Raw genomic sequence first — 19602 nt, 5'->3', positions numbered from 1 at the left:
TTAACTAATATTTCAACTGGAAAGAAAGAAAGAAAAAAAAAAAGGTATTTTTCACCCATCCACGAGCCATAGACATGCGACACTTGGGTTTCCTTCTCCTAAGCCACAGTAGAAGCAGACACAACCAGCACAGTTCATGTGCAACTTAAAACAGATAATCATTGGGTAGGAATCAGGGTAGCTTCTCCAAAGTGAGAAATCCTGATTTATACCACCTAATGGTCTAAGCTTTGTCTTCCACCAGCACCCATTTGGTTATTTCAGACATTGCGTGTGTCAATGAGGCTGTTGAGCAAACCCAGAAAAACACTTATGCCTAATCATTGGCCAATAAGTTGGCTTAACAGTGGCTGAGCAAAGTATTATAGGTTTTGGGGTCATGCGGAGCAACACTTTAGGGTTCTCTTCCTCTAAATAAGAGCTAGAAATTAGGTATAGTACAATCACTATCTGTAACAGAGACTAGCTAGAAACAAAAATCAATTTACAGACCATCTTGACTCTGCATGTGCACACACAGTTTATTCTTTGTATTCCAAATTTTCCTAGGACATACATCATTAATTTGGCAGGATGAGAAAAAAAAGCCATGGTGGAAATTCAGCTCTGATCTGTAAGACAGGCAGAAGGTGGCAGTGCAGGTGTTTGGCAAAGGCTGGAGCCGCAGCAGGCGAAGGAGATGGGAGGCAGTGGCCTGAAAGGAGTCAGGCTTTCCATTTTACTCGCTCTGGATGTAAATCACACCGTAATTTCTGATAAATAATGAGAATGGACATGGGAAAGAAAACTGTCATCTTTTAAATTTCAGCTATAAGAAAAATTAGCATTTCAAACCACTCAGTTTCAATCATTTCTAACGCTAGAAATTCCAACACTTACATACTCTTCCTGGAGGGAAAGCGTGTACTTTTCTAATCTAATGAGGATTGGTAACATTGAGTGATTTACCACAAAATAGCTCTCCAAAAGCATTTATTTGAAGACAAACAACCATTTTTGCATGAGGAGTCCTTGTTGGCAAGTTGTGCATTATCAGAAACGTTTTTTAGCTTCCAAGTTTCAGACCTTGCAGCCACATCCATAGGGGAGCTGCCCTTGCACAAGGGGAGGCCATGGAGAAATCTGCTCACGAGCCACTCCTAAATGCTCCAAGCAAAGCCTTGCATGGCCAAAAGCTTGTCTGTTTTTTCTATTAGTTGGTGTAATGAAACGTACCACATCTCCCCATAAACCTTCTCCTTACCCTTTAAGGAGAACAGTCATTTTTTGAGGTTGTAATAAATTCAGGTGACTATTTTATCTTACTTGGATTAGGAAAGAAGGATGCCATGGAGGCTGTGGACACCCTTGACATGATAGGATCCCAGCAACATTCAAATAAACAGATTTAGATGGCCAAACTAGCAAACAGCCAAAAAGGTAGAGCCATATCAAAGCAAAGACAAAGGGGGCAGCAAACAGAGGCAAATAGGCACAGCCCAGCCACTGCCCAAGAAAATGAAAGAGTATTTGGCAGATGAAGAAGATTGTATGTAGCGGGTATAGCATTGGTGCCAAAATATGTTGTGATGGTGTGTCAGACTGCGTCACCTGGGTAGCACCAGCAGGATGAAATGTGTTTGTGTATGCCTGAATAACCATCATTAAAAGCCCTGTTTGATGATAGCTCACCGGCAGATCAGAAAGAAAAGATATTTATGAAACGATGTGTTACCAGAAGTTTATCCTTTCAAGAGTGGCAACTTTATATCTATTAGGCTGCTGGGATTCTTTCCATTGGCTTGAATTGGGTTTGAGTCAGACTGCAGAGACACAAACACCAGGGAAAGTCCAGACACCACTGAAGTCAAAAACAAAACCTCTGCCAGCTGCCCATCTATTCCTCTTCTGCATCAAAGTCTCAAAAATAGCAAGTATGGTTTCTGAAAAGATTTTCACAAGAGACGAGAGGATCAACCTGTACGTGTTTGGAGGAAGAAAATACAGCCCAAATCATTTCTCATGGCCAAGGGGTCACAGGGAAAATTCAGACTGGAGGAAACCTCAGCCAACCTTCTTCTTGCTTGAAATAATCTCTCCCCTTTTGAAAATGGTGCAAGCAATTTGTATGGAAAACATTATTGGCATACACAATATTTCACCTACTTCAAAGACACAGTGGTTGGTACAAAGGAAATATATTAAACTTTTTTTTTTTAATTAAAAAAAGTGAAATAGAAGATTTGTGAAACTCAACTGGAGGGCAGGTTTGGAATGAATGAATCCCTCTATGAGATACTCCTTTGATACCTGTAAGTCAAGTGGTCAGGGTTAGCTTTAAACACACATTTCCATTTTTCTTAAGTGAAGAAGCCAGATAGAGGAGTGATGGGAGACCGGAGTCATGCAGGGTGATTCACCCCACCTGGGACGTGCCCAGTGGGGCGATCTCATTCGCAGGGAGCCAGCAGCACCCATGGAGTCTGCAGTTCCCAGTGAGCCATTTGGGGATGAAGGGGGAGGGAGGGAAGAGTGTTATCTTGGTGATAGGGAGTTGGCCTAGGATTTGGAAACTCATTTTCCATTCCCAGAGCTGCCCTATCGCCGTCTGCCCTTCAGGTCATCCAAGTGCAGGATGTGGAGGTCGTACCCACTAGAGCTGATGGCAAAATGGTCTTCCTGAGCTGGAGGGATTGTCAAGGTCTTGATATTTCTGCATCTGTCTTCAAGCAAAACTATGTATCTCTAAAACATTCACAAGCCTATTATCCAAAAGACTCTGCTATAATAATTTCAAGATGTTTTGCTTCAATTTTGACTTTTTTTAAAATGCTCTCCAGCTTTTTAGTATAAGCTGAATAAAGCATTGTTTCTATTGAGAAAATAAAACTTCAAATTTAGATCACAGCAGTGCCTTTTAAAGCAGTACTAAAACAGTTGGTTGGGTTTTTTTTTTCGAAATTCAGGGGAATACCTATTCCCACAAATAGTTTCAGTTCTGATAAATCAGCATTTCCAGACAGAAAATCGGTTAGTTTAGTTTTGTTTTAAATCCTGACTCTGCCTAATACTTAACTGCTTGTTGTGAACTGCTTTGAGATCTACTAACAAAGTGTACTGCATGGCCGTCGGTAGTATCATGATTATTTTTCAAGTGAAAATTACATTTCAAAACATAAGAGAAGGGCATCTTTTAATCATTTTGACTATGTTTAAGTGAGATCACCAGGAGAGACTATAGCTCTGCAAAGGACATGTGCAGGCATGCCTAGGAATTTGGCTTGCCTGCAGTTTATCTGTCCCAATTAAAGGCAGATGCAGCCTTTCACTTCTCTGAATGTTTATGAACTGGCAGATTTGCTGCACAGGGAGATAGTTAATATATAGCAACTGGTCCTGAACTAATCAGATACACACTTTTACAGTGTTGTTTGGCTTTAGCTTGCCCAATTGCATGAAGATGATTTTCACTTTTCCTTCATACCTCCTTGCACAAGATACAGCACAGAAATTACCCAAGTTTGGGGAATGGTGTAGTTTGCACTTTGTGTCACTTACCCAAAGTCTATGGCAAAAGAGGGGAATTACAGGGTGCACCAAGTGTCAAAGTGGCTTATGCTCTAATTCTGCTTTGCAGAAGAGAAGGAGCTTCCCTAAAGTACATGCTAACATACCGGGAAGAGCGAATAATTTGGAAATCCCAACATGTACTTAAATCTGTCTCTTGCTTAAACATCCAAAGAGTCACACTGGACCTGCACAATCCATTCCCATGCTCAGATGCTTAGTGCTATCCTACTGACAAACACACCAGACGCATGGCGAAGCTGCAGCCCGGCCTCCAGCAGGGCAGCTCCAGTGAAATGGCCGTTCCTACATACCAGGAGAAAGCAAGACCCTAGTCAACTCCTCTACAGCCCTGATGTCTCCCATAAGCTCAGTTCAGCCCGTAGACACTTCAGAGGTCAAACACAGTCACAAACACAGCAGCCTCTCACTATTACTTGCTCCCTGTACAGTAGTGGCACACAGAAAACAGTTTCAAAAGGCTGTATGAGCAGTCAGACCAGCTGCATGGATCCAGCCCCTCCGGTTGCAAGCCAACACAAACCCTGCTAGACAGACAACAGACAAGCAGCATATTCAAAGGTACATTTGGTGCAGTTTTTGTTCCTATACTCATAAATACCACTTGCTAATATTAGTTCCTCTTCAAATTATGTATACATGCTATCGAAGGTCTCAAAAAGTTTATCAGTGACGCACATGCCTCACACTACTGCACAGCATCTGCAGAATCAGAGCAGTGTTTCTTTCCTCCCCAGGCTTTATTTTTCTTAACACTGACAATTTGCATTACTAGTTATGAATATCGGGTCTCATTTTTTAACCATCACCTGTTTTCAGATTCTTTCCTTATATTTTATTATTCTTATTTCATGTTAGGTTTGCCATTACATGTTTTCAACCTTTGAGCCTTACCTTTCACACCTCCCCATTTCCTAGTTTTTATTATTATAAACCTGCACATTTTAAAAGTTAATGAGGTGGTAGGGGGCTGACTACAAACAGGACTGCCTGATGTCAGCGATTACCAGGCTTTTCCTATATTTCCTATATTTAGAGCAAGATGTAACCATGAAACTATGTGAACTGACAGTCGGCAAACCTACAGCTACACTGTGAAATATGTGGTACAGACGTAACCACCAGCCTGGGAGTGAGTCTCCCACCCACCGCACTAAGCAGAAAGACTTGCTAGAGATAACAAAACTCTTTTTAAAAACTTTTTTAATGACTCATGCAAATACAGCTGTTGATTTCAGCAGAAAGACCTCAAGGCTTAAATCTGGGAGGGCTGGTAGTCACCATGCAGTTTCTAGTTAAAAATAAACACATTTCTCAGCACTGAAGAAGGATTATCCAGAAGAGGACAGTGGTCCACACCACCCACCTTTTCATTCCTGTGTTTGCAGCTTCTTTTGGAGATGCTATTCTCCATTTTTCCCATTCCTTTTACATAAAAAAACTAGTTGCACTTGGTGAATAAGCATTGGATAAAAAGGTAGCCTTCAAGGAGGGGAAAAATTGAGATGAGTGAGCTGGGTTGGGATGGCAATGATCCTGATGTTGCAAACAGTTTAACATTGGGTTTCCCTTGCTAAGCTACAACTATGAGAACTAGGCCTGCAGGGCAATCTCCTCCAAATACACTAAAGGGAATAATACATCAATTTAATTTTGCATGGAAAGGGGGGGTTACATGCAGGGACTAGCAAATTGTGGGTAAGGAAGAGGTCAGCATGGATGTCTGTGACTAAGTGGTAAATATACTAGATTGAAGCAGTTTGTCTTCTTGCTTTAAGCATACCAAACAATAATTTTCACTTGTATTCCTTTCTCAAATCCCTCCCTGGTTCAGCAGGATCCCCCAGGCCAACAGAGCACCATCACTCATGACAGGCAGCACCCTTGAGGTGATTCTGTAGCTTCAGAGGTTGGTGAGCAGCAACAGTGTGTGAGAGTACCCAAGCCTTCATGTAAAAGGCTTCCCAGGATGCCGTCCCATCAGACTCCATCCTGTCCTGCAGTGAAGAGGGATGTTGCTCAGGACACAGCCCTCTCTCAACAGCTTTGGCAAGCTCTCCTAGTTGAGATCAACTTTCCAACTGATGCACAAGTGGAGGAGTCTGTGCCCTGGAGTACACTCACATAAATCACCGCAGTTCTGCCAATTCCAGGTGTCTCAGGACCTGGCCCCAAACACCGTACTTGTAGTTGGGGACAGAAGAAATTGTACATTTGAATGATTTGTCTTTTGAAGATGCAGAACTGATTTAATCCTGAGACATGGCAGCTGCTCCCTTCGAGAGCTTGTGACCTGTTGCCTGGGTTGATATGTGATGTGTGACAGCGAGGAGCAAGAGGCATTTGCTCTGACTCTCAGATACAAAGTCCTCAGTAAACAAGGGGATGGAAGCAAACATGCACTTTCTGAGATATTAACTTTTCAGTTTGAGTTTGCAGCACTTGTTATAGCTTTTTTTTTTTTAATTATTTTCCACCCCAGGAAAAGGCAGATGTGATGTTTTCACAGGCTGCATCTACTTTTGCTTGCTTTGCATTGTGCAGGTTGGCACCTTGCTCAGCCGGATCATGTGGGACTGGAGAACATTAGTGGGTACTGCCAGTTTCTGCCATTTCAGTCAAGATTTTTATTTAGTTTTAGACTTCTTTAGGACCACACACCTGCTCTGAGAGGAAAGAAGGATTCCTTGTCAGGCAGAGGTGAGCATTTAGGCAACATAGTTTGATGGGAGAGCTGAAAAACACCCTAGGGGCCCTACATTTGCCCACCCTTGAGCAGAGCAGTCTCTCCATAAAAGATTTTGGGAAGAGGAGGAGGTAGGAAGCAGCTGTCTCCTTCTACCCTTACAGGCACTAGCTCCTCCTGAGCTGATATTATTCTTTATGAAAGACCCTATAAAAGATTAAATTCAGGTTATCTGTTCCTATTTGTATTCCTCCTGTGTACTCCTTTGAAGCATATTTTAATTCTCCCTGTTCCCCAACCTCATTTCAGCTGGTTGTGCTGGAAGGTATTTAAAGTTACAGCCACACTCCTGTGGGTCACCATGAAAGAAATTAGGGGAAGAAGAACCCTCCCCCCAAAAGAAACACCCCCACCCCCCAAAAAAAAAGTCTGAGTCTGTCTGACGCACAGTAATGCTTATATTTCAATCACAGAGAGTGAGGGACCAGACTCAACAGAGTCTGAGACAGGGAAAGGAAGAATTATGATGGAAAACCAGACACCGAAGCCATAAAAAAGTGACTGCCTGTAAATAGCTAATCCAGTTAACAAAGCAGGCAGGTGGCAACCATGCTTTCAATCCGAATTGAGCGCCAACATGGCAGGGCACGCTTATTTACACTGCCTCAGGGTCTGACCTGCAGCTGTGCTGCTCCTGCAGGGCAGGAATGATCCTTAGGCCCATGTGTGATGGTATTAAAAAAAACAACATGCCAAAAAAATAACTGCTTAGTCCTCCCTGCTCCATCCCACACATGGCTGATTCAGAGCAGGCAGCTTCCCAACACCATTTCCTTGCTCCTTCCTTCCTCGAGACATTGGTAGAGGGGGATTTCTGTCCTACCCACTGGCAGTTGGTGCTTGCCTCCAGCAAACAGCATTTATGGCAGGCCTGATCCTGCTGCTGCCAAACCTTGCACACACACACTGCAAGGGGAGACGACGGCACCCCTCAGCTGAGCTGGTCTGAATCCAGGCACAGAGGGATAAAGGAGCTCTCTGTGCTTTCACACTGGGCATAGCCCTCACTCTGATAAGCGAGCTTACCAGCCCGACCTGGGCAGGGCTCCCTTTGCAAATATAGGGCTTTTGTGGGATTTTATGAATGAGGCTGGGCAGGGATTTGTGCGGAGGTGACATGGTGCAGCTGCCTCCCCGGGGGAGGATGAGGGTGAGATAAACAGCCCAACTGGCTCCTTAAGGCCACTTCTCCAATTACCCAATATTTTCCTCTGGGCTCTGGTCTCCATGTCTCATAAATCCCCTTGCTGTTTGTCCCCTGAGCCGCAATGGGGGCTGTGAACGTGCATCCAAGCGATGCTCCCTGTTCCCAAGCTAACAAGAGACTGTTTGAAAGAAACTCTGAGCAGGATGACGTCAAGCCAGAAACCTCTTGGAGGATGTTGCAAGCTAGGCTTTGAAGGAAGGGTTTGTTTAGGGACATCAGGTTTCAGTTGGATCCACTGATACAGGACATGCCAATACGAAATCCCAATTACCAGGCAAAATTGAGTAAGAGGCTTTTCAGGCTGTGGATACCTTTAGCTGAGCAGCACATAAACATCCTGCCCTCCTTGGCAGGGAGGGAAAGAGAAACCACTCTGACTTGTGTGCTCTGTCTGAATTAAATCAGAGCTCTCAGACTTCCCCATAAGCAAAACCGTCAGCACCTCTTCCTTCATTGTGCACCCAGCAATAACAACACGGGGGTAGCAGAAAGCTAGCAGAGGCTCAAAATAGATAGTATGTGTTGAAGAGAGCATTGCTGTGCTCCTTCATTGGCCGCTGCATGCACAGATCCTCTTCAGCAACAGTGTAAGCCACATTCTCATATGCTCAAATCCACATACAGAAGCTTTGCTTGAAAAAGAATAACAACCCAAGAACTTATGCACCTTTCTTTAGAAATGCCATGCAAATAAGTGGTGGAGGTTTTGAGAAGCTGCTAGTAGCTTTTGCTGGATTTGTGAAGGGCTACAAGGAGAGATGAGGGAAAGGACAACTGTTTCACACTCCTGATGATCCTCAGGCACTGATTTGGTTTCTGGGGTTTTGGACCCAGCACATCTCTGCAGGTCTTTTAGGCATAGGGTGGTATAGTGAGAGCGTGCTACACTTTTCCAAATCAGTGCAAAGGAGAATTACACCCAAGACATGTGAGATTGTGCTGTGAGCCTACAGAGATGTCAGTCCAGGCTTACTGAAGTTACCAGAAGAGCTGTGAACATAGAGTGCTTCATCCTTGTAGATAAATAAAATAGTAAGTACAAAATCCTGCCTGACATCAGGGACAACCAGAGGATGGAACATGGCCTTTTGAATTCTCAAATTGGGGCTTGGATGTTTCAGTAAGAGTTTCATTCTTTCTGCTCCTGCCTGCCACTTTGGTCTTTGTCCAGAAGTTGTCACTCAAAGTGGGGGAAGCTTTATTTCCTTTGTTTGCTGCTCTCATTTGGGTCACATCAGAAGTCCCAAGTCCTGGAAGCTGTATCAAACAGCTTGGTGCTTTTAGGAGATGCAACAGATGCAGTCAGGCTTTTATCTTCCAGGGCCTCCAAATTGCTAGATCTGTATTTTATTTCAATGATCTCTCAATTGCTAGTAATTATAGAGAGCAAGAGAACAGACACATTTGGATAACATTTTACTTAGTCAAAGCTTATATTTAACTACAATTCCTGGCTCCCATTTCAACAGTCCATGATAGGGCTTATTTTCCAGCCTGCACCTGAATATCCAAAAGGCTTCAAGAAATCAACAAGTAGAGCTGGAATGATCCATGCCACCCTACCTGCCAAGAGCCAAAGCGCTTCCAATTGCTGTGAGCTTCCTTCACCCATCACTGATTCACCTATGTGTAAAAGTGGAAACAGAGAGATCCTGCACCCAGGTCTCCCTGTGAATTATATTGGCTACTGATGGCCTCTCCAAACAGTTTCATTTCGTGCCATAGCTATCCATTTGCAGCTCTATTCCACCAAGTTGCTCTTTGGGAGCTTGCTGACCTTATAAAGCATGATTTGGTTTTGTTTAAAGAAACAAAACTGATTGCCTGCAGGATACTTTGATCATAAGCAGTATTTTTAAGTAACGGGGCTGGGTGAGGCTATGAAATGATCTGCTGGTGAGTCATGACACCGCTTTCCGCAGTGATCTGCTTTGTCAAACATCATACCTGATTTTCTTGCTCAGTGTCAAATATTTGCTCTCTGTCTGAGTATAAAGGATATTTCACAGCACAACCAAATGTCTGTCTTTACAGCGGTGCATCCTTTCCCTGCTGGCTATTCTCTGTCACATGTGTACACACACTTAGTTGTGCAGAGGAGCCAGACAAAGCCAAGGTAAAAAAAGCAGTAATCAAAGTTGCACACAAACCAAAAGAGATGCCCCCAAAATGCCATTAGCTTCCAGGAAATAGCAAGCTTTCAGAGTCCAAATCACCCTTGGTGAGAGCAAGCCCAGCTCCATTAAATTCAACAGACGCTGTTACACTTCACTGAAGTAGGTCTTTTAGGGTTTATTTGAGGTTAACTGCCCAAATCCCTGGCTTACAGACCTTTTTATGTCCAAGATAACAAATGCAAAGGCAAATAGAGGCTAAGAAAGAAGCCGTGCTAGCGGCTGGTTCCCTGCCCTCTGGCTTGCTGTGTTTGCTGACAGCGCAACTATGCAAAGCATTTGGCTCGACACACATTGTGGCCATCCTGCTTTTCTTTCAGTGGTTCCCGTTACAGCCCTGCTCTCCTCTATTTACTCTTCAGGGACTTTGCATAATGGCCAGGTAGGAATACCCACATAAAGTAAACAAGTCCTACCTGCACTTTTCCTTGATTATTGACAATAAGAATCAATCATAAACAGGGCCTGTCCACCCCAGGCACAAAAGCTGGGCTTTGTCTGCACCTGGAGGATGCTGCAGTGAGAAAAGCCTAGCACTGGTCAAACTGGGACAAAACCCTGCATATGCCATGGGATGAGGGAGCTGTTTGCTGGTGCTCTGCCAAACCGAGACACTGTCTGGGGCTGATGGAGGTGGGGAGTAGGACTATGACGCCCACCCTGTGTGCAGGGGTACCCTTGGAGCAGCTGCTTGGCCACTGCCCTGCCTAGAAAATAGGTGGACAAATGAAGCAGGTCTTGAATAAGGAGCATGTGTTTGAGCATAGCTGTCTGCATTTGGGTAACGACCCTGGCTGCTCTCTCATCTCTAAATTGGATTGATGGTGCTGAGGAGCAGCATTATATCCAGCTCCTGAAGGCAGTGAGGTGTCCTATGCCAAGGGCATAAAATGGTGCCTTTTCTGTCTCTGGTGAACCAGCACTATGCACAAAAGGAAAAACCAAAAAGCCACCAAAATCAGACACCTCCCCCTTTGCTTTCTTGTACTTATCTTTCAGTAAGTATGATGCTTCTAATAGAAATAAGAGCATTTAAAAATATACTGTTCTAGAAGTAAAGCTACAGAGTAACTGAAGCTATCAGCCAGCAATGAGGAAAAGAACTTACTCTTTTCTTAGTATTTTTTCCTCAAAGCACACCTAACCAAGTCAGCCTTACACTGCAAGAGGCAAGAGCTGCTGGTGTCAGCAAGCTGCCATGCAGGACACATGCTACAAGAGCAAGGACAGCAGGACACCTGGCCACACCCTCTGCTGCACCATGGGGGAGTTTCCCACTACTGCTTAGCTCCTTGCAAAGTAAATACAGATGCAGATCAGCATCATGCAAATGTCTTTCTGCCTAGTATCCCACAATACCTGTGTATCATATTCTTTTCTCATGTACCAGATAAATCTGTGCTCTGTGTGCAAGTCCAGCAATTAAGTTTGTGTTCAAGTGTCTGTGATCCAGACTTTCATAGAATCATAGAATCGTTAAGGTTGGAAAAGACCCGTAAGATCATCGAGTCCAACCGCTAACCTATCACTGCCAAGTTCACCACTAAACCATATCCTCAAGCACCACATCTACCCCTCTTTTAAATACCTCCAGGGATGGAGACTCAACCACCACCCTGGGCAGCCTGGTCCAATATTTGATAACCCTTTCAGTGAAGAAGCTTTTTCTAATGTCCAACCTAAACTTCCCCTGGCGCAGCTTGAGGCCATTTCCTCTCGTCCTATTGCTTGTTACTAGGGAGAAGAGACCAATCCCCGGCTCGCTACAGTTGTAGAGAGCAATAAGGTCTCCCCTCAGCCTCCTCTCCTCGAGGCTAAACAACCCCAGTTCCCTCAGCTGCTCCTCAGAAGACTTGTTCTCCAGACCCTTCACCAGCTTCATTGCCCTTCTCTGGACACGTTCCAGCACCTCAATGTCCTTCTTGTAGTGAGGGGCCCAAAACCGAACACAGTACTCGAGGTGTGGCCTCACCAGTGCCGAGTACAGGGGCACGATCACCTCCCTGCTCCTGCTGGCCACACTATTCCTGATACAAGCCAGGATGCTGTTGGCCTTCTTGGCCACCTGGGCACGCTGCTGGCTCATGTTCAGCTGGCTGTCAGCCAGCACCCACAGGTCTATTTCCTCCAGACAGCTCTCCAGCCACTCCTCCCCAAGCCTGTAGCGTTGCATGGGGTTGTTGTGACCAAAGGGCAGGACCCAGCACTTGGCCTTGTTGAATCTCATACCGTTGGCTCTGGCCCAACGATCCATCCTGTCCAGGTCCCTCTGTAGGGCCTTTCTGCCCTCCAGCAGATCGACACTTCCACCCAGCTTGGTGTCATCTGCAAACTTACTGAGGGTGCACTCAATCCCCTCATCCAGATCATCAATGAAGATATTGAACAGGACCGGCCCCAACACTGAGCCCTGGGGAACACCACTCGTGACCAGCCGCCAACTGGATTTGACTCCATTCACCACCACCCTCTGGGCTCGGCCGTCCAGCCAGTTTTTAACCCAGCGCAGAGTGCACTTGTCCAAGCCGTGAGCACCCAGCTTCTCCAGAAGAATGCTGTGGGAGACAGTGTCAAAGGCCTTACTAAAGTCCAAGTAGACAACGTCCACAGCCTTCCTCTCATCCACTAAGCAGGTCACCTTATCATAGAAGGAGACCAGGTTTGTGAGGCATTACTTGAGATACATTAACCATACAGTGAAATACCAACAGTCTTTTTTCAATGCATACCTATCTCAAAGATTAATAACAGACAGATAAGGGAGGGGGAAGAAGGAAAATACCATTAAAGACTAGGAGCTGGACAAAACATTGCTATGATTTTATTGGTCATGCCCCCAGGGTCAGCAATAAACCTGATCTGATCTCAAAAGAACACACTCATTGGGTGCAAGCTGTTATGAAGCAGAAATCACATGTTAATAAGACAGGGATATCTGCACACATACAATCCTGATCAAGAGACTGGTTTGTTTTGCTATGGGGTATGCTGCTTCTGGGCTGGCATTCAGACAGCACCTCCCTCCTGGAACTTGTTGTTCTATTCCGGTCAACACATTACAAATAACGTGCAAGCAATTGCTCACACACTCTGTCTTGATACTTTCATTTTCCAAAAGGCAAATTTACATACCCCTGTCCCCATGCTTGCCTTGGGTCACCCCAGACCTTCACTTTTACCCAGCAGATTCACAAATGCAGGCTGTGATTTCACATCAAAGAGGAAGCTGGGAACATGGTGACCGGTCCCACGCACTGAGCTCTGACAGATGTAAATTAACTGGAGAAAGTCTGAAAGGGAACAGCAAGAAGGGCCAGAAAACACATTTTATAAGAAAAGAGTGAAAGAATGAGGGTTGTTTAGTCTAGAAGATGGATGATTACAACTTTGAAATACATGCAGGAGGGAGGAATGAATTAATCCATTTTCAGTGGTTGTGGTAGACAGCAGAAGTAGTAATGGGCTTAAATTGCATCAAGGATGATTTTGGTTACACATTAATCAACACTTTCATATTTTCCTATGCTTGCTCTCCAAGCTTGCCTGTGGAGTCTCTTCCTCCCTTGATTTTCAAGAGCAAGATGAACTTTTATTTTTTGTTGATTTGCACCTAGTAGGGGTGAGGGGCCTTAGACTGTGATTTTTATTATGATTTTTTTTGTAGTAGTAGAACCACTGCAACCTTCGTTTACCAGTCTGCTTGTCATTATGGAAAGAGTCCCCACATAGGAACAGGTTTTGGGATCAGAGCCCATTATTATCTTGAAGAAAAATATGGTCCCTCATGAGATAAGAAGAATAGCCCCAAACTCTGCCAGACCTCTCAGGGAGATACTGCAGTGCCTCTCCCAAAGGTGCAGCACAAAGTGGCAGCTGCAATAAGGGCTCGAGCACCATTTCTTGCACCACAGGAACATGAACATCTTCCTGGAGTCCTGCAGAGGTGTAGGAAGGAGCTGAGCAATGGTCAAGATAATGATTGTACCTGGGTATTCCCAGGATTTCTCTACTTTTCACCTGTTTTGGGGTCATCTGCCTTCATCATCCAGTTGTCCTCCTTGCTCTCAGAGCCTCTTGCAGGTATTTACACTTTCAAGGGAAGCATAACTACCACTGGTTGCTGGCAGCATCTCAGTCTTTCCAGGATGAGGCAGGGAGCACAGTCTGATTTACTCACTGCAAATAAATGCTCCTTCCCTGTTATTCCCAGAACTGTGCAGGGGTGCAAAGCCAGACTTGCTGGTCTTGTTCACTGTGCTTGGGGACACCTGAGAGTTGGGAGATGCAGGAGAAACGCATGGTTCCTTACAAATGGTTGTGCCTGCAGCCTTGGGGAGCTGAGGCATTGCGGCAATTAAAGACAACCACCTATTTTCTATCTGCTATTTCCTCTCTGACAGTCCCTGTGGCCACAGCCCACAGGCTGGGACATGCTCTACTGACTGTTTTATTCATAGGAGGGCCTCAGTGAAGATGCTCCGTCTCCATCTATCACACAGCTCGCAGAACAAAGTTTGTTAGCAATTGTAATTAGACTTGGCATTGGTGCAGGTCTGCAGCAAATTGTTCCAGTTACTGCCTTGTGTCTTAGCTTTGCCGATGTGTTTATCAACCACCAATGTCTGATTGATGTCTTTGGTACCCAGCAATAACCAATGGGATCCTAGCTGCACTACAGCTGATGTGAATTAACAAAGCTTTGCTCTTAGACCTCTGCCAGGCAACACCCCCAAAATTGCCTTGAGTAATTACAGTCAGCCAAGTGCCCTATTGGATATTTTTTTCTTAATTGCAACATTTGGTGAAAAGCTGTCACCAGCTTTCATATCAATTTATGATTCTCGCATCTACACCTCCACATGCCATACTATCATTGCCTGGGACTCAGAAGACCCTGCTACCTTTTCTTCCTCGCCTAGTAGGCGAAGCTCAGTGGTTTGGAGCAGTGTTTTCTTTTGGCAAATAGATTTTTTTTTTCCTCCTCCCTGACACACCAGAAACACCCTCATTTCCTGCTCCTCCCATTTTAACCATTGGTCACAACAGTTCATGAATACAGATCCTGTCCAAACCTCCAAGGCCTGAGAAGATATCTGTTATACCAGGCACTATATAAAAATAGCTACTGATATGAAACACTGACAAAAGAAACTTTCACAGGGTAAGCTTGCGTGATCATATTTAAGCGTAAAACAGAGAAGTTCAACACCCATTATTCCCCAGCAGCACCCAAAGTGTTTGCTTGCCTCTGTACAGCACACCAACAGCTAAACCCCGTTATCCTTACAGCATCTGATCCCCCAGTTAGTGACAACTCACTCTTTCTCTGGCTCATATACTGGCAAGACTCAGAAATGGACCAGCTCAAAGCATCAACTCTGCAAGTTAACTTGCAACCTCGGCAAGTTACTTCAACCCAGATACCAGTACTGGTAACTGTAGTCCTTCTCAACCCGGGTTTTTAAAAAGTCCATAAACTCTCCTGAGAGTTGAGAGGAAAAAATCATCCACCTGCACCAGCCTTACCTTTTCTAACCAGGCTGTTGTCACTTGCTTGTGACAGAGTTTAAGCCCAGCAGGTCTAACCCAGGCTACAGTCCCACCTCAGACCACCGTGTTGGTTATCCATGGTCTGCTGCAGCCCTTAAAACCACAAATCAGCATTTTGCTCATTTAGGGCTGGTTTCTAGAGCCATGGACATGGAGTCAAAGACATAGCATGTACTGCCCTTGCATCTCAGTAGGAGGAGGTGGTGGGATGTGTTATCACAGGACTGCTGGCACAGCTGGGATGGAGGAGTTCCCAAGGGATGGTCTGGTCAAGGAAAGGCAGCTGGGGAGATGGTGGGAAGGAAAGGAGGTGGGGGGAGGAAAGCAGAACAATAGTTATTTATTTTGTTTTGAAAACCCAAAATTTCCAGTTTGTTTATTCTACTCTGGGGAGAGAGTGTAAATTCCCAGAAAAAATGTCTGGGAAAAAGAGGCTCCCATGTTATTCAGCCCATCAAAGAATAGGACCACAATGTTTATTTGAATAAAACAAAAAAGTTAAACAAAGCCAAGGAACATCCCCACAACAGCTCCTGTCCCCAAACATACATGTGCATACATAGACGCTGGTACGTGCTTGCCCAGATTGCCACCTTGGTCTTCTTGGTCCCAGAGCAGGTCTTCTCAAGTGGGTTTTATGCTCTGAACAGGCATCTCCCACAGTACTGGTCCCTTCATCTCATATTCACCACCATAAGATTTTGGAGGGAGAATGTATGAGAGAGCAGGGAAACAAACGAACAAGTATCTTAACTGACAGTCCACATAGTTCAGTTCACATAAATCCACAATTTAGGAGTTAAAGAGGACATCTCTCCTCAGCCACTCAATCACTTCTGTCACTTATACAAATTCTTTCAATTTTCAGGACAGCTCCCTCTCGCCCCAAGGCTGACAGCCTGTCTCAGGATATGATTACACACCTGAAGCACACACCAGGACTGGTTATTTTACTACCCACCCTTTTGCCAACTACAAACTACTACACGTAAACCTGAAGCAAACCTTGAGAAATGAGGCAAGTGGCTTACCAAGTAGTAATACTTGGGTTCTTTTGATCTCAGTTTGTCAGACAGCAGGGTTATATTTTGAGGCTTTGAATCTACAGTTGTGATAGCTGGGGTTTTAACTTTTTTTACCTCTTCAGTTTATCTCAGTGTCCTCAAGCACAAAATAACAAGAGTTGCAAGAGCTGGTGATGCTGCCAGAGCAAATTTTGCATCCTGCTAGCCTCTGCTCTTAAAATTGCAAAGGGACATGCATTCAAAGGAACAGAGCACCTTTCAGTATGAATCCCTTCTCCTTTCGCAAGAGAACTCTTGCCTTTGCCTGCTGCAGGGTGTGAGATGAAGCTGCTATGCAAGAGCAGACCTGGTGGGCTGCAGTGGATCTTAATAAAGCAGAGAAAGGGCTTTGCAGTCCCAAAAAGCATAGCTGTGCCAGAAAGAGGAGAGTACTGGATACACAGGATAGCAAAAGGGAGGGGAAAAAAAAAAAAGGTGTAAGTCTATTAAAAAATACAAATTTTAGAATAAGTTGCAAGAAAATGCACTACACGTTTGTACTTACTGCAAATAATTAAAAATGCAAGGCAGACATCAGCCTAGATGAACAGCACATGGCTGCACAGCACAGTACCTCATGCCATTAGACCTATCATAGAGTCCAATTATAGCAGTCAATCTGATGTGTGAGCTAAAAGACAAAAAGCCTTTTTTTGCTTAGACCTCAGACTGGAGAAGTCTGATTCGGCACTGCTTCAGCAGGAGATGAGAGCTCATGTTCAGCAGAAAAAACACCCCTGAAAGCAGGTTTATTGCAAATGTTGGAGAAGGAACCTTGCCTGCAATTATTCATGAGCAGATATCTGGCATATCAAGCACATGGAAACAAAAAATATCCATAAGCTCACCTGGGGACAGCAGTTCATATGTTGGTGGAGCAGAGGCTGAAATACCTAGCTGCTGCCCAGGAAAGATGTGTTTCCACAGGGAATAATGGCAGGGAGCCAAGTGAGCCACAGCACATGGCCTAGCTCCTCACTGGATTTGGGATAACCCAGGTCAACTAGCCAGGGTGAGATCAGAGAGTCCACAGCTTTGTACAGGGAATGGGAGAGACACTGTCCCAACTGGGGGAGACATGCAGGAGAATGTCTGGCACTGAAGAGACCTGGCACGAAAAATATGTCAAGGAAAAAGCTTGGTGGAAAACCACCTCAAATACATATACATGTCTTGGGGGCTGCATAGGTTAAGTCCTGCAGCAGCAACATGGTCCAAGGCACATCTATTTGCCAGGCTGGAATCACCTCAAGAGCCATTTTCACTAAATTGCAAGAATTAGAGACAGATGGCGAGGTCTGCCTGAGTTTCTTTCATCTGTCACAACTACTGCAGACGTATTCCCCAGACGTGTTTTGCAATATTCACTTGCTGCAATATTCCCTGGCTGTGGTTTATCTCCACACTTCAGAGAGACTTTCTGGACTCCCACTTGAGCTGCACAGGAGGGAGACGACTGCGATTCACCCATCATGTCTTCCACTCCTCTGCAAAACATGCTTTGAATTTAACACTGTTGGTGGACATTGGAGATCTTGGTGATGCTTTCCCAAGCACAGCCACTAACCAACCCTATGCTAACTTTGCTCTTCTCACCATTTCTCTGACATATTTGCAGGCTTCAGAGTTACTGGGGCTCAGCGGGTGTCTGTTGACATCAGAGCCCTATTCCCCATCCCTATCTGTGGTCGGCAAAACAGTATTTGGCCAAATTTTTGTTTTCATCAGGGACTGAAGGAAAACAAGGGATTGCACACTAAGAGGTGCAAAACACTATTTTTATGCTGTCTGGGTTTATACCCACATGTGTGGGTTTGTTGCCTGAGCTGATTCTCAGCTGGTACATTGTTGAAAAAAAGCAAGGAACTCATAATTTGGAATGGAAACACCCTGATTTAAAACAATGAGTGATCTGGCCTCTAAGGTCTACTGTAATGATAAAAGTATACATTTCTTGCTAGTAAGTTGTGGAGAAAAACTGGCAATGAACTCATTTCAATGTTATTAATATCTAAATATATTTAACCTTACAAAAAAGGCTGTTGAAAGAATTTCTGGTATGTAAAATACTATTAAGTAGAGAAGGAACCTATTAAAATTTGCTATCTGGTAATCCTGTCAGAATACACAAGAGAGTAAATCAGACCAAAGATATAGACACAGCCTTTGGGCTCCAGAGGTTCCCAGGCTGGACTGGTGGATGTTGGGTGGGTAAGACCATGGCCATTTCACTCTGTATTGTGCTATTCTTGCGTTCTTCCCCTCCACATCCAACACTGGTCAATTCTGGAGGAAGGGTGCTGGGAAAAAAACCCAAACCTTTGCTTTGAGCAACTAGAGGTATTCCTATAATTGGTAAACACTGATAATTAGGCTGGGCTTTTATTCCCTACCTGTAAATTTCCATGCTTGCTTTCTAATAAGTCAGCTATAGCTTTATAACAGCTTTAAAAGCATAAATGGCTTTAGGAAATTAAGTGCAAGAAGCCGCCACCTTGTCTTGTTTTCAAACATGGAACAAAGCACAAGAATATTATCTTGCTTTGCAATTCTGTATATCTTTCAAAATGCTTCTCCCACTGCAAGCAGTCTTTGAGACTGACCACGAGCACTTCCCAGCCCATAGAAATGTTGCAGTAAGCAGAATTTACATTATGAACTTCCCTTTCTTCCTACCTCCTCCCACACACACAGTGATGCCTACCTACTTCCAGAGCAACTCTGTGGAAGCAGAAGCTAGAAGCTTCTCCTTTGAGGAGAGTGGGGACTCTTTTCTTTTTTAATGCTGGACTTCTTATCCCTTCTCTATCACATTTCACATTAATTTCACATCCTACTCACTAGACCCTTCATACACCAGTTCAAGCCAAGGAGACATCCCTGACCACACTGGGACAATGACAGCACAAATTCAACATTGTGTACATATTTTTTTTCCCCTCCCAAAGTTTCTATCCAGTGCAATTGATCAAATATTTGCTTTTCTCAAAGCAGATAATATTTGTGAACTTACAAACTTCAGCCACAAACCCTTATCCCCCTGTGCTATTTGTCTCAAGAGTACAAAGGCCAACTGATTTCTTCCATGACAGCCAGACCCAGGCTCTCAGCTGTCACCCCTGCTGCAGTTCCTGGGTTTAGTCTTCAGTTTGGACTTACTTGATTTAGAGAACAAGGGGGAATGATAGGGAGAAGAGAGTCAATCAGGAACAAAAACAAACCTAAAATAGAGTTAACCAGTCATCTGAGTACAAGGAAACCATTCAGCCCACCACTGACCTCTCCAGAGTGAGG

The 19602-nt window shown here is 44.4% G+C and overlaps 1 long non-coding RNA gene across 1 annotated transcript; it reads right to left on the bottom strand.

Annotated features, from left to right (window-relative positions):
- Window positions 1-501: 501 nt before the first annotated feature.
- On the bottom strand, window positions 502-17244 carry LOC135313417 (uncharacterized). The gene is made up of 2 exons (XR_010373068.1): window positions 17157-17244; window positions 502-752 (listed from the first exon to the last, which is right to left on the bottom strand). It is a non-coding gene; the product is annotated as an uncharacterized LOC135313417 (long non-coding RNA).
- Between the last annotated feature and the right edge of the window lie 2358 nt (window positions 17245-19602).

This window comes from Phalacrocorax carbo, chromosome 5 (assembly GCF_963921805.1).
Source record: "Phalacrocorax carbo chromosome 5, bPhaCar2.1, whole genome shotgun sequence".
Classification (NCBI taxonomy): Eukaryota; Metazoa; Chordata; class Aves; order Suliformes; family Phalacrocoracidae; genus Phalacrocorax; species Phalacrocorax carbo.
Note: the sequence above shows the minus strand (reverse complement) of the source record. Positions and strands in the feature narration are given on the sequence as shown.